At 34.7% G+C, this 12,909-nt stretch overlaps 1 long non-coding RNA gene across 6 annotated transcripts in view; it reads right to left on the bottom strand.

The window, feature by feature from the left end:
• LOC105479387 (uncharacterized) overlaps positions 1 to 12,784 on the bottom strand; it is a 71,857-nt gene extending 59,073 nt beyond the window's left edge. For all 6 annotated transcript variants that reach the window (XR_011626084.1, XR_011626083.1, XR_011626085.1 and 3 more), the window contains exon 1: positions 12,632 to 12,784. This is a non-coding gene — a long non-coding RNA (uncharacterized lncRNA). The remainder of the gene's footprint in view (positions 1 to 12,631) is intronic.
• Between the last annotated feature and the right edge of the window lie 125 nt (positions 12,785 to 12,909).

Here is a 12,909-nt window from a genome sequence, read left to right as displayed (position 1 = left end):
AGATAAATATTTTCTAGGCAATTGAGTGCCAAAATGGATGATTTTACCATGTAAACTAGAATGAAAATAAATCAAAGGGAAAAATCTAGCATTGAAAAATAAAATAACTAAAACTAAGTATTGAATAAGTGGGTTTCATAGCAGATTAAACAGGAGAATATAAGACCAGTTAACTGAAAGATAGTCCACTAGAAGAGATCCGTATTAAGCACAGAGACCAAAATCTGTGAAAAATTACATATAAGAGTACAAGCATATTTGTAATGCAATGAAAATTCAAATTGCTTGAAATTTGAAAACACCTTAAAGATAGGGGAGAAAGAATGGTGTAGAGGCTACATTTTGAAATGGTATTGGTCAAGAATTTTATAAAACTGGTGAAAAGCATCAAGCCATAGATTGCAAGAGACTGTAAACATAGATCAAGATAAATACAAAGAAAATTATGTGAAAGCATATCACAGGTAAAAAGACTAAAAATAAAAACTACAGAAAAAAAATTAAAAGCAGCTGAAGAACTATAATGACACATTACATTAAAATTTCAATAGTAAAGTTGATAGCTGACTTTGTATTACAAATGATGGGAAAGAGAAGAAAATTGAATGACACTTTTAAAGTGCTTAAAATAACTACTAACCTCAAATTCTATATCCATCAAAAAAGATTACAGATATCTTGACACATATATATGATGGAGATCATTTATTTCAAGGAACATATATTAAAAGAACTATTAAAGGGAGATTTTCAGGAAGAAAAAACTGTGACTTTAAGACAAGGAAATGAAGAAAGAAATGAAGAGCCACAAAATTAAATATCAATGGCACGAAATAAGTGCGTGTATTCAAATAGATTTTGAATATATAAAATAATACTGCATTATTTGAAGTCCTAATATATAAAGGACTTAAACTCTCTAAGAAGTGGTAAGCGTTAATTTATATTAGCATTTAAATCAAGGATGAATGTGGTTATCTCTATGGTAATGAAATGAAATAAAGGAAAATAATATGTAACTAAAATTGTAATATAGGAGAAAAGTAGAATGATAAAAAATGCTTGCTTCATCCAAATCATGGTAGAAAGAGAAGATAAAAATACATTGACAATTAGGAAAAATAGTAAGATGGAGAATTTAATTATAAATTTATCAATAGTAACATTAAATTACATTAAATGTAAATAGAGGCTCTAATTAAAAGATTGTATACATTTCTGACAATGATCATCAAATTGGGCAAAATGAACTACTATACATGTATATCTACCTATGAAAAACATAAATAGTATATATGAACTTTCTTTATATCATATATGTGTAGGATTTAGAAGATATATGTATAAACACACAAACCCACAAGTACAGTTTAAAACATTAAAAGAGAAAATTTAGCCACACAAAGACTAAACAAAAGAATGCCAATGTAGGCCGGGCGCGGTGGCTCACGCCTGTAATCCCAGCACTTTGGGAGGCCGAGGCGGGCGGATCACAAGGTCAGGAGATCGAGACCACGGTGAAACCCCGTCTCTACTAAAAATACAAAAAAAAAATTAGCCGGGCGCGGTTGTGGGCGCCTGTAGTCCCAGCTACTCGGGAGGCTGAGGCAGGAGAATGGCGTGAACCCGGGAGGCGGAGCTTGCAGTGAGCCGAGATCGTGCCACTGCACTCCAGCCTGGGCGACAGAGCGAGACTCCGTCTCAAAAAAAAAAAAAAAAAGAATGCCAGTGTAGCTATCATAATAGAAAACAATGTAGACTTTGTGGCAAAAATATTTCATAATAAGAAAAGGTTCAATCTACCAGGATGATACCAAAATTATAAATATGTATGCATTTAAAATGGTAGTCTCAAGAAAAAATGAAAATTTATAAAGCTAAAAGGAGAAATAGATAATTTACAGTTAGTGTAAAATTTTATTTAAATTTAAATTTAAATTTTTGTGGGTACATAGTAGGTATATATGTTTTGGGGGTACATGAGATGCTTTGATACAGGCCTGCAATATCATGATGTAATAATCACATCAAGGAAAACTGGATATCCATCCCCTCAAATACTTACCCTTCATGTTACAAGCAATCCAAATATATATACGCTTTTAGTTATTTTCAAGGTAACGTAATCGTCACCCTGCTGTGTTATAATCACCCTGTTGTGCTATCGAATACCAGATCTTATTTATTCTTTCTATTTTTGTGTATCTATTAACCATCTCCTCATCCCCTTCACCACCAACACTATCCTTCCCAGCCTCTGGTAACCATCTTTCTACTCTCTATCTCCATGCGTTCAATTATTTTACTATTTAGCTCCCACAAATAAGTGAGAACATGCCAAGTTTATCTTTCTGTGCCTGGCTTATTATTCCTCAGTTCCATCCCTGTTGTTGCAAATTACTGAATCTCATTATTTTTTTATGGCTGAATAATACTCCACTGTGTATATGTATCACATTTTCTTTATCAATCCATCTGTTGATGGACACTTAGGTTGCTTCTAAACTTTGCCTATTGTGAATAGTGTTGCAATAAACATGGGAGTCCAGATACCTCTTAGATATCCTGATTTTCTTTCTTTTGGGTATGTACCTAGCAGTGGGGCTGCTGGATTGTATGGTAGCTTTATTTTCAGTTCTTTGAGGAACCTCTAAACTGTTCTCCATAGTGGTTGTATTAATTTACATTCCCACCAATAGTGTATGAGGGTCTTTTCCCCATACTCTTTTCTCCATACCCTCTCTACCATTTGTTATTGCTTATCTTTTGGATAAAAGCCATTTTAACAGGAGTGAGATGATATCTCATTGCACTTTCAATTTGCATTTCATTGATGATTGATGATGTTCAGTTACTTTTCATATGCATGTTTGCCATTTGTATGTCTTCCTTTTTTTTTTTTTTTACTGGTTCTTTTTTTTTTTTTTTAATACTTTAAGTTCTAGGGTACATGTGTACAATGTGCAGGTTTGATACATAGGTATATATGTGCCATGTTGGTTTGCTGCACCCATCAACTCATCATTTACATTAGGTATTTCTCCTAATGCTATCCCACCCCCAGTCCCCCAGCCCCCTAGCCCCGACAGGCCCTGGTGTGTGATGTTCCCTGCCCTGCGTCCAAGTGATCTCATTGTTCAATTCCCACCTATGAGTGAGAACATGCGGTGTTTGGTTTCCTGTTCTTGTGATAGTTTGCTGAGAATGATGGTTTCCAGATTCATCCATGTCCCTACGAAGGACGTGAACTCATCCTTTTTTAAGGCTGCATAGTATTCCACGGTGCATATGTGCCACATTTTCTTTTTTTTTTTTTCTTTTTTTTTTTTAAATTTATTTATTATTATTATACTTTAAGTTGTAGGGTACATGTGCATAACGTGCAGGTTTGTTACATATGTATACTTGTGCCATGTTGGTGTGCTGCACCCATCAACTCGTCATTTACATCAGGTATAACTCCCAATGCAATCCCTCCCCCTTCCCCCCTCCCCATGATAGGCCCCTGTGTGTGATGTTCCCAAAGGATATGAACAGACATTTCTCAAAAGAAGACATTCATACAGCCAACAGACACATGAAAAAATGCTCATCATCACTGGCCATCAGAGAAATGCAAATCAAAACCACAATGAGATACCATCTCACACCAGTTAGAATGGCGATCATTAAAAAGTCAGGAAACAACAGGTGCTGGAGAGGATGTGGAGAAATAGGAACACTTTTACACTGTTGGTGGGATTGTAAACTAGTTCAACCATTATGGAAAACAGTATGGCGATTCCTCAAGGATCTAGAACTTGATGTACCATATGACCCAGCCATCCCATTACTGGGTATATATACCCAAAGGATTATAAATTATGCTGCTATAAAGACACATGCACACGTATGTTTATTGCAGCACTATTCACAATAGCAAAGACTTGGAATCAGCCCAAATGTCCATCAGTGACAGATTGGATTAAGAAAATGTGGCACATATACACCATGGAATACTATGCAGCCATCAAAAAGGATGAGTTTGTGTCCTTTGTAGGGACATGGATGCAGCTGGAAACCATCATTCTTAGCAAACTATCACAAGAACAGAAAACCAAACACCGCATGTTCTCACTCATAGGTGGGAACTGAACAATGAGATCACTTGGACTCATTTGTATGTCTTCTTTTGAGAAATGTCTATTTGGATCTTTTGCCCATTTTCAAAATCAGATTATTAGATTTTTTTGCTATACAGTTGTTTGAACTCCTTATATATTCTAATTCTCAATCCCTTGTCAGATGGATAGTTTGCTAATATTTTCTCCCCTTCTATGGGTTGTCCACTTTGCTAATTGGTTCCTTTGCTGAGCAGAAACTTTACAACTTAATGTGATCCCATTAGTTCATTTTTACTCTGGTTGACTGTTCTTGTGGGGTGTCACTCAAGATATCTTTGCCCACTTCTTGGAGAGTTTTCCCAATGTTTTCATTTAGTAGTTTCATAGTTTGAGGTCTTAGATTTAAGTCTTTAATCAAGTCTTTAATCCATTTTGATTTGTTGTTTTATTTTTGTATATGGAGATAGATAAGGGTCTAGTTTCATTCTTTTGCACGTGGATATCCAATTTTCCCAGCACCATTTATTGAAGAGACTGTTTTTTTTGTTGTTGTTGTTGTTCCCCAACATATGTTCTTGAAACCTTTGTCAAAAATGAGTTCACTTTATATGTATGAATTTGTTTTTAGGTTCTCTATTTTGTTCCATTGGTATGTGTGTCTGTTTTGATTTCAGTACCTTACTGTTTTGATTACTATGGCTATGGCTCTGTGGTGTAATTTGAAGTCAGGAAATGGGATTCCTTGAGTTTTGTTCTTTTTGCTCAGGATGGCTTTGGCTATTCTGGGTCTTTTGTGATTCCATATGAATTTTAGGATTCTTTTTAATTTTTTTTTTGAAGAATGCCATTGGTATTTTGATAAGGATTGTATTGAATCTGTAGATAGCTTTGGGCAGTATGGACATTTAACAATATTGATTCTACCAATCCATAAACATGGAATATCTTTCAAATTTTTTGTGTCCTTTTCAATTTCTTTAATCAGTGTTTTACAGTTTATTATAGATTTCTTTGTAGAAATCTTTTACTTCTTTGGTTAAGTTAAATCATAGGTATTTAATTTCATTTGTGGCTACTGTAAATGAGATTACTTTTTTATTTCTTTTTCAGATTGTTCACTGTAGGCATTTAGAAATGTTACTGATTTTTGAATGTTGATTTTGTATCCTGCAACTTTACTGAATTTGTTTATCAGTTCTAATAGTTCCTTGGTGGAGGTTTTAGGTTTTTCCAAGTATAAGATCATATTAATTGCAAAGAAGGATAATTTGTATTCTTCTTTTACAATTTGGATGGTCTTTGTGTCTTTCTCTTGTCTGATTGCTCTGCCTAGGACTTCCAATACTATGTTGAATAACAGTGGTGAAAGTGAGCATCCTTTTCTTGTTCTAGATCTTAGAGGAAAGATTTTCACTTTTCCCCTATTCATGATGATACTATCTGTGGGTCTGTCATATATGGCTTTTATTATGTTGAGGTACATTCCTTCTATACCTGGTATTTTGAGTGCTTTTATAATATTATGAAGGAATGTTGATTTTATCAAATAATTTTTTGGCATCAATTGAAATGATCATATGGTTTTTTTTCTTCATTCTGTTGATATGATGTATCACATTGATTGATTTGCATCTTTGCATCCCTGAGATAAATTCTACTTGGTCATGATGAATAATCTTTTTAAAGTATTGTTGAGTTAAATTTGCTAGTATTTTGGGGGGATTTTTTATCAACATTTATCAGGAACATTGGCCTATAGTTTTCTTTTTTGATGTATTTTCATCTGGTTTTGGTATCAGGGTAACAATGGCCTTGTGGAATGATTTTGGAAGTCTTCTTCTCTATTATTTGGAATTGTTTGAGTAGGATTGGTATTAGTTGTTCTTTAAATGTTTTATAGAATTCAGCAGTGAAGCCATCCAATCTCAGGCATTTCTTTGCTGGGAGACTTTTTATTATGGCTTCAATCTTGTTATTTGATATTAGTCTGTTCAAGTTTTGAATTTCTTTATGGCTCAATCTTGGTAGGTTGTATGTGTCTAGGAACGTATCCTTTTCCTCTAGATTTTCCAATTTAATGGCATGTAGTAGCTCATAGTAGCCACTAATGATCCTTTGAATTTGTGCAGTATTGGTTGTAATGTTGCCTTTTCATCTCTGATTTTATTTGTTTGAGTCTTCTCTTTTTCCTCATTAGTCTGGCTAAATATTTGTCAATGTTGTTTATCTTTTCAAAAAACCAACTTTTTACTTCATTGATCTTTTGAATTTTTTTTTTCTTCATTTCAATTTCATTTATTTGTGCTCTGGTCTTTATTATTTCTTTTCTTCAACTAATTCTGGGTTTGGTTTGCTCTTCCGTTTTTAGTTCTTTAAGATGCATCATTATGTTATTTATTTGAAGTTTTCTTTTTTGATGTAGGTGCTAGTAGCTATAAATTTTCCTCTTAGTACTGCTTTAGCTGTATCCCATAGGTTTTTGTATGTTGTGTGTGTTTCCATCATGATTTGTTTCAAGAAAGTTTTCAATTTCCTTCTTTATTTCCTCATTGACTCACTTGTCATTCAGGAGCATATTGTTTAATTTCCTTGTGTATAGTTTCCAGAATTTCTATTATTGATTTCTAGTTTTATCCATTATGGTCAGAGAAGATGCTGGACATTATTTCCATTTTCTTGAATGTTTTAAGACCTTTTTTGTGACCTAACATATGGTCTATCCTTGAGAATGATCCATGTGGTGTGAAGAAGAATGTATATTCTGCAGCAATTGAATGAAATGTTCTGAAAATACCTATTAGGCCTATCTGTTCCATAGTGAAGATTAAGTGTAATTTTTTTTGGTGATTTTCTGTCTGGAAGATCTATCCAATGCTGAAGTCTTCAGCTATTATTGTACTCAGATCTTTCTCTCTTTTTAGCTCTAATAACATTTGCTGTATATATTTGGTTGCTCTAGTGTTGGGTGCAAAAATATTTACAATTGTCATATCCTCTTGCTGAATTGACCTCCTTATCATATAATGACTTTCTTGGTCTCTTCTTACAGTTTTTTTATCTTGAAATCTGTTTTGTCTGTTATAAGTATAGCTAATCCTACTCTTTCTTAGTTTCCACTGGCATGGAGTATCTTTTTCTGTCCCTTTATTTTGTCTATGTGTGTCCTTATAGGTGAAGTATGTTTCTTGTAGGCAATAGATCACTGAGTCTTTTTTTTAAATCCATTCAGCCAATCTATGACTTTCATTTGGAGAATTTAGTCCATTTACATTCAACGTTATTACTGATAAGTAAGGACTTACTCCTTTCATTTTGTTAATTTTTTTCTGGTTGTTTTGTGGTCTTCACTTCCTTCTTTTCTTCCCTACCGTCTTCTTCTTAGTGAACGTGATTTTCTCTGGTGGTGTGATTTACTTTCTTGATTTTTATTTTTTGTGTATCCATTGTATGTTTTTTCTTTTTAAATTTGAGATTACCATGAGGCTTGCAAATACTATTTTATAACTCATTATTTTAAACTGATGACAACACTGATTGCATAAACAAACAAAAGGCAAACAAAAAGAAACAGTGTATGATTTTATACATCTCATTGAGCAACTGTTAGAAGAAATAGACAAAAAATTAATAAGAATATAGATTATTTGGATTACGATTTTCAGACTTAACCTTATTTACGTAGATAGAAATCTGCATTCAATACCTTATGCATATATAATCTTTTCAAATACACATAAGACATTTAACAAAATCACCATATGCTAAGCCATAAAATAACTCAACAAATTTCTAAGTTTTGAAATTTTAGAAAGTATATTCTGTACTCATAGTGTAATTATATTAATAATGCTAAAAGTCAATAGAAAAAGAGGAAAAGCTCTAATATTTGAATATTCATCAGTATACCTCTAAAGAATCTGTGGGTCAAAGAATTTGTGATGCATATGAGTGAATGTTTTCTGCTGAGTGACAATAAAAATGCAACTTTTCAAAAGAAGGGATTCAGGCCAGGTGCGGTAACTCATGCCTGTAATCCCAGCACTTTGGGAGGTTGAAGAGGATGGATCATTTGAGGTCAGGAGTTTGAAACCAGCCAGGCAAATGTGGTGAAACCCTGTCTCTACTAAAAATACAAAAATTCGCCAGGCATGGTGGTACACACCTGTAATCCCAGCTACTCAGGAGGCTGAGGCAGGAGAATTGCTTGAACCCAGGAGGTGGAGGTTGCAGTGAGCCGAGATCACACCACTGCACTCCAGCCTGGGTGACAGAACGAGACTCCATCTCAAAAAAAAAAAAAAAAAAAGAAAAGAAAAAGAAAAGAAAGGAGGCATTCAACTTAAACAGTAGATAAAGGTAAATAATAGTCTTAAAATTATATATTAGAAAAAAAAGAGTGGCTGAAAATTGTTCATGCAAGTGTCCTCTGAAGAAGTTATAATCAGAAGACTCAACTAAATTTCCAAAAAAAAAAGTAAAAAGAAGAAAGCAATATTAAGAACATAACTATGTTAACAAAATAGGAAAATATAGAGAAAAATATCAAAGTTTAACATCTCAATTTTTTAGACTGCTGGACTAAAAAGTAAGAAAAAGCTAATTACCAAAATCAGGAATGGGAGAAATATATTAATATTAGTAAATATTGAGATTTTTAAAATATTTTATGCCAATGATATTGATCAGTTATATTTCTTAGCAAATGCCTAGGAAAACATACACAGCTTTGCAAATCTGTTGAAAGAGGAATTACAAGCATTATTAAATATATCAAATATGTTATTGAAAGCTATCCATCAATTAAAACTCTAGGACAAGGTAGCTTCACCATTAATTTCTGTCAAACATTTAAGGAAAAAATAATATCTTATGCAAACTCCTTTAAAGAATATAAAATCATACAAGGGAAACAACTTGTTTTAAAAGACTAACAACTCTGATACAAAAACAGTAGAACTGAAAAGCAATTAATTCTATGGTCATGCAGCAAAATACTATACGGCAACTAAAATAAACTACAGTGGAAGAATACCACCACCATAATATTTAACTAAAGGTAGTCAGAAAAATTAGAACACATACTTTGTATTATTCAAAAGGATACATCAAGTGTGAGTCTATTTACATAAAATTTAAAAATAAGCAAGCCAGGTGCAGTGGCTCATGCCTGCAATCCCAGTTCTTTGAGGGCTCCAGGGTGGGAGAATCATTTAAATCCAAGAATTCGAGACCAGGCTGGGCAACCAAGCAAGACCCCCCAACTCTACACACACACATACACACACACACACACACACACACACACACAGCAGTAGCAGTAGCAGCAGCAGCAACAGCAGCAGCAGCATGAATCTATGGTGTTAGTCATTATGATACTGGTGCTTTTGGCTAGGAGAGTGAGTTAGTGACTAGGAAGGTACATGAGGAAGCTCTCAGGGTGTTAATAAAACTTCAATTTTTTTTTTATCTGGGTGGTGGTTTCTTGGAGGCACTCACCTTGTGAAAAGTCATCCAGCTGCACTGCTATGCTTTCTGCAATTTTCTATATGTAGGTTGTACTTCAATAAATATATTTATTTTTATTATTATTATTAGTTTTTTGAGACAGAGTCTCACTATGTCGCTAGGCTGGAGTGTAGTGGCACAGTCTCAGCTCACTGCAACCTCCACCTCCCCACAGAGAAGAATCAAGCGATTCTAGCCTCCCGAGGAGAATCAAGCAAGTCTAGCCTCCCAAGTAGCTGGGATTACAGGTGCCCACCACCACGCCTGGCTAATTTTTGTGTTTTTAGTAGAGACAGGATTTTACCATGTTGGCCAGGATAGTCTTGATCCCTTGACCTCATGATCTACCCTCCTCGGCCTCCCAAAGTGCTGGGATTACAGGCATGAGTGACTGCGCCCAACTTAATAAATATATTTATTTAAAAGTTTCCATATACCAAGTTATGAAGCTGAAGGATAGTTTTCCCATCTATCAGTAGAAAAAGAAAACTTCAGTCAACCACGGTAGAGGAAAAATGATTCTACTAGCTCTACGGAAAATTATGACAAAAGTGTTGACATATGAAAAGCCAGTCAATGATAAGCAACCAAATATATAGGAAAACAGCGTTAGAGGAGTATGTCAGATTCTTTTTTTAGAAACTTAAAACTTTATTTATTTGTTTGTTTGTTTGTTTATTTTTTGAGACAAGCTCTCACTCTGTCACCCAGGCTGGAGTGCAGTGGTATGACTATGGCTCACTGGAACCTTGACCTGCTGTGCTCAAGTGATCCTCCCACCTCAGCCTGCCTAGTAGCTGGGACTACAGGCGTGTGCCACCATGTCATGCTAATTTTTGTATTTTATTTGCAGAGGTGGGATTTTGCCACATTTCCCAGGCTAGTCTTGAACTTCTGAGCTCAGGTGATACACCTGTCTCAGCATCCCACAGAGTCTTAATTAATAAAGTTATTATGCAATTTTTCTGGAATAGCTCAGCATGCATCATTTAGGATGCTTTTAATTATGCCTACAGAAAAAGAGCTCACACAGGTTGAAACAGTAAAAAATGGAAACTATAAGTTCATCTAAGAGGAGGTTCATGATGAGAAGACTTAATGTTGTCTGTACCCAGAATCTTCCCTTTTCACTGCTTTGCTCTACAAAGAGTTTAACTTTGCCCTAAACCTATATACTGTGATGGCTTGTGATAATAGTTATCAGCCTTGCACATGATTTTTTGTATATGTTGGTGATGGAGAGAGGTGAACTAGTCTCCCTTAACTTCTCTAAGAATGAGGAAAACTTCTCCCCAACTTCTAGCAACTCATTATCCAGAATTGAATCAAACGTTCAATCTTTAGCTAATTTGGAAATGGAATTAAAATGTCCTTGGAGCAAACAGGCCCACAGCTGAAGGGCTCAGCCTTCCTAAAGTAAGAGGCTGTATGAGGATGGGCTGGGTATTTAAAAACACAATGAAGACATGTTAAGTGGTAGGATGGGGTAAGGAACAGTGTGCTCCTCGGTAGTCATTGGTCTCTCTAGAAATATGAATGCAAGATCCATTCAACAATCACAAACTTAACAACCTCCTCATATTTACAGCTTCTTTGCTAGGATATTTTTGTTTATTTCTTATCTATTAGGAATTGTGCCTTTAATATCCTCTGCAATTAAGCATCTTTGACTTAGATTTGTCTAGAATTCCTTTTCATATGCTTTAATACCTGCATAAGTATACTGGAATTATCATTTTAAATTTTCACATGAAACACACTCATTTTTTCTAGTATGCCAACTTCAATTATGTTTACAGTGTATTTATTGCTGGCCTTTGGTTTCTTAATGCCATTTCTTTGCAAAAGTAAGTACTTTAGCATAAGTCCTCTCCTCTAGATCAGGTTTACCCAGTCCTGGGTAAACCATACGTTTCATTGGTGGGGTTGAGAGCAACACTCAGAGGGGAGACTTGGGATAAAGGTGCCATGAAAACCGAGAGGACAGTAGCAGATGAAGAGGATGTGGATTAGGACTACCTTGTGAACTCAGGATCCTGGTACTTTACATCAACAGCGGTTAATATTCCAAAGTATGCCTTAGGACTTTGGAGAACCTTCCTAACTATAGACCAAATATCAGTAGGACACAGTTTCTTTAATGTTATCGGTTTGGGAAACCTTATTTGGGCCTTTGGCTGAAAGAAATGGATATGCATTAAAAACCTTGCTATACAATCAGCAGCAATATAAAGTACACTGATTTTATTTCTTAATTGCAATAGATAGGAAATAACCAAACTTACCAACTTTCCTCCTATTACAGACTGTTGTCATCATTCTGTCAATTTTCAGTAATCGAAGATATATGTACACACACATATGTACATATGCACATGTAAATGCACACATACACACACCCACAAAGGAAACTGGAGATACTAAACCAAGGTTAAAAACAGATGTATTTTGTCTCAAAATGTCAATTTTTATAAAATAATTCACATTATTTAAATTGTAAATTTCTCTATGAATCTGAAATATAATTTTATTTACATGTAAAATCAGTATTTATGGAATTAATGTTCCATACCAAAAAATTAACATTTTCACAATAAGATAAAAGCAGATAAACAAAGTATTCTAGAAATGCTTCTCATTTGGTCTTGTCTAAAAATTGTTGAAGAAAACAGATTTTATTTTTGAAATTTTGTTTCCAACACACCCTGTGCTGTCTGGGAATGCGATGTTTAGTCGCATGTAAAGGTTCAAAGAGATCTCTAAATTTCCACACACATAAAAATGGCAAAGACTATATTATAAAAACTTTTTCACAAACTGATAAAGATTACTAAGGCTAGATCTGCTCATACAAAGTGTGGAATTAAAGCCTGAAATTAGATGACCACTTTTAAAATGAGAGCCCGTTGCCTTCCTGAGCTGCCGTGGAGAAGGACGGCATAGATACCAGGACTGGGTAAACCTGATCTAGATCTTGGATCTGCCAATGTATTCACGGTGTGAGTCTGGGAAAGTTACTTCACCTCTCTTTGCTTCCGTTTTCTCTTTTGGTGAATGGAGATCATTTGGCAAATTGAATCAGGTCCTCAAGTTTCATCGCCATTGACTACTGAAGGTGTGATTTGCAGGAGCTCCTTTACTTTCCCTGCGGTTTTCCCATCTACAAAATGCGGCAATGCTTAACTCACAGAGTTCTTGAGATGACTGAATAGGATACGTATGGTTCTGAGTGCAGAATATGGAACAGAGAGGCCTTTGATAGTAACAAGAGGCTTCTACTCTGTTAGGAACTATTTCACAG

Source organism: Macaca nemestrina, chromosome 7 (assembly GCF_043159975.1).
Source record: "Macaca nemestrina isolate mMacNem1 chromosome 7, mMacNem.hap1, whole genome shotgun sequence".
NCBI lineage: Eukaryota > Metazoa > Chordata > Mammalia > Primates > Cercopithecidae > Macaca > Macaca nemestrina.
This window is presented reverse-complemented; position numbering and strand designations above follow the sequence as displayed.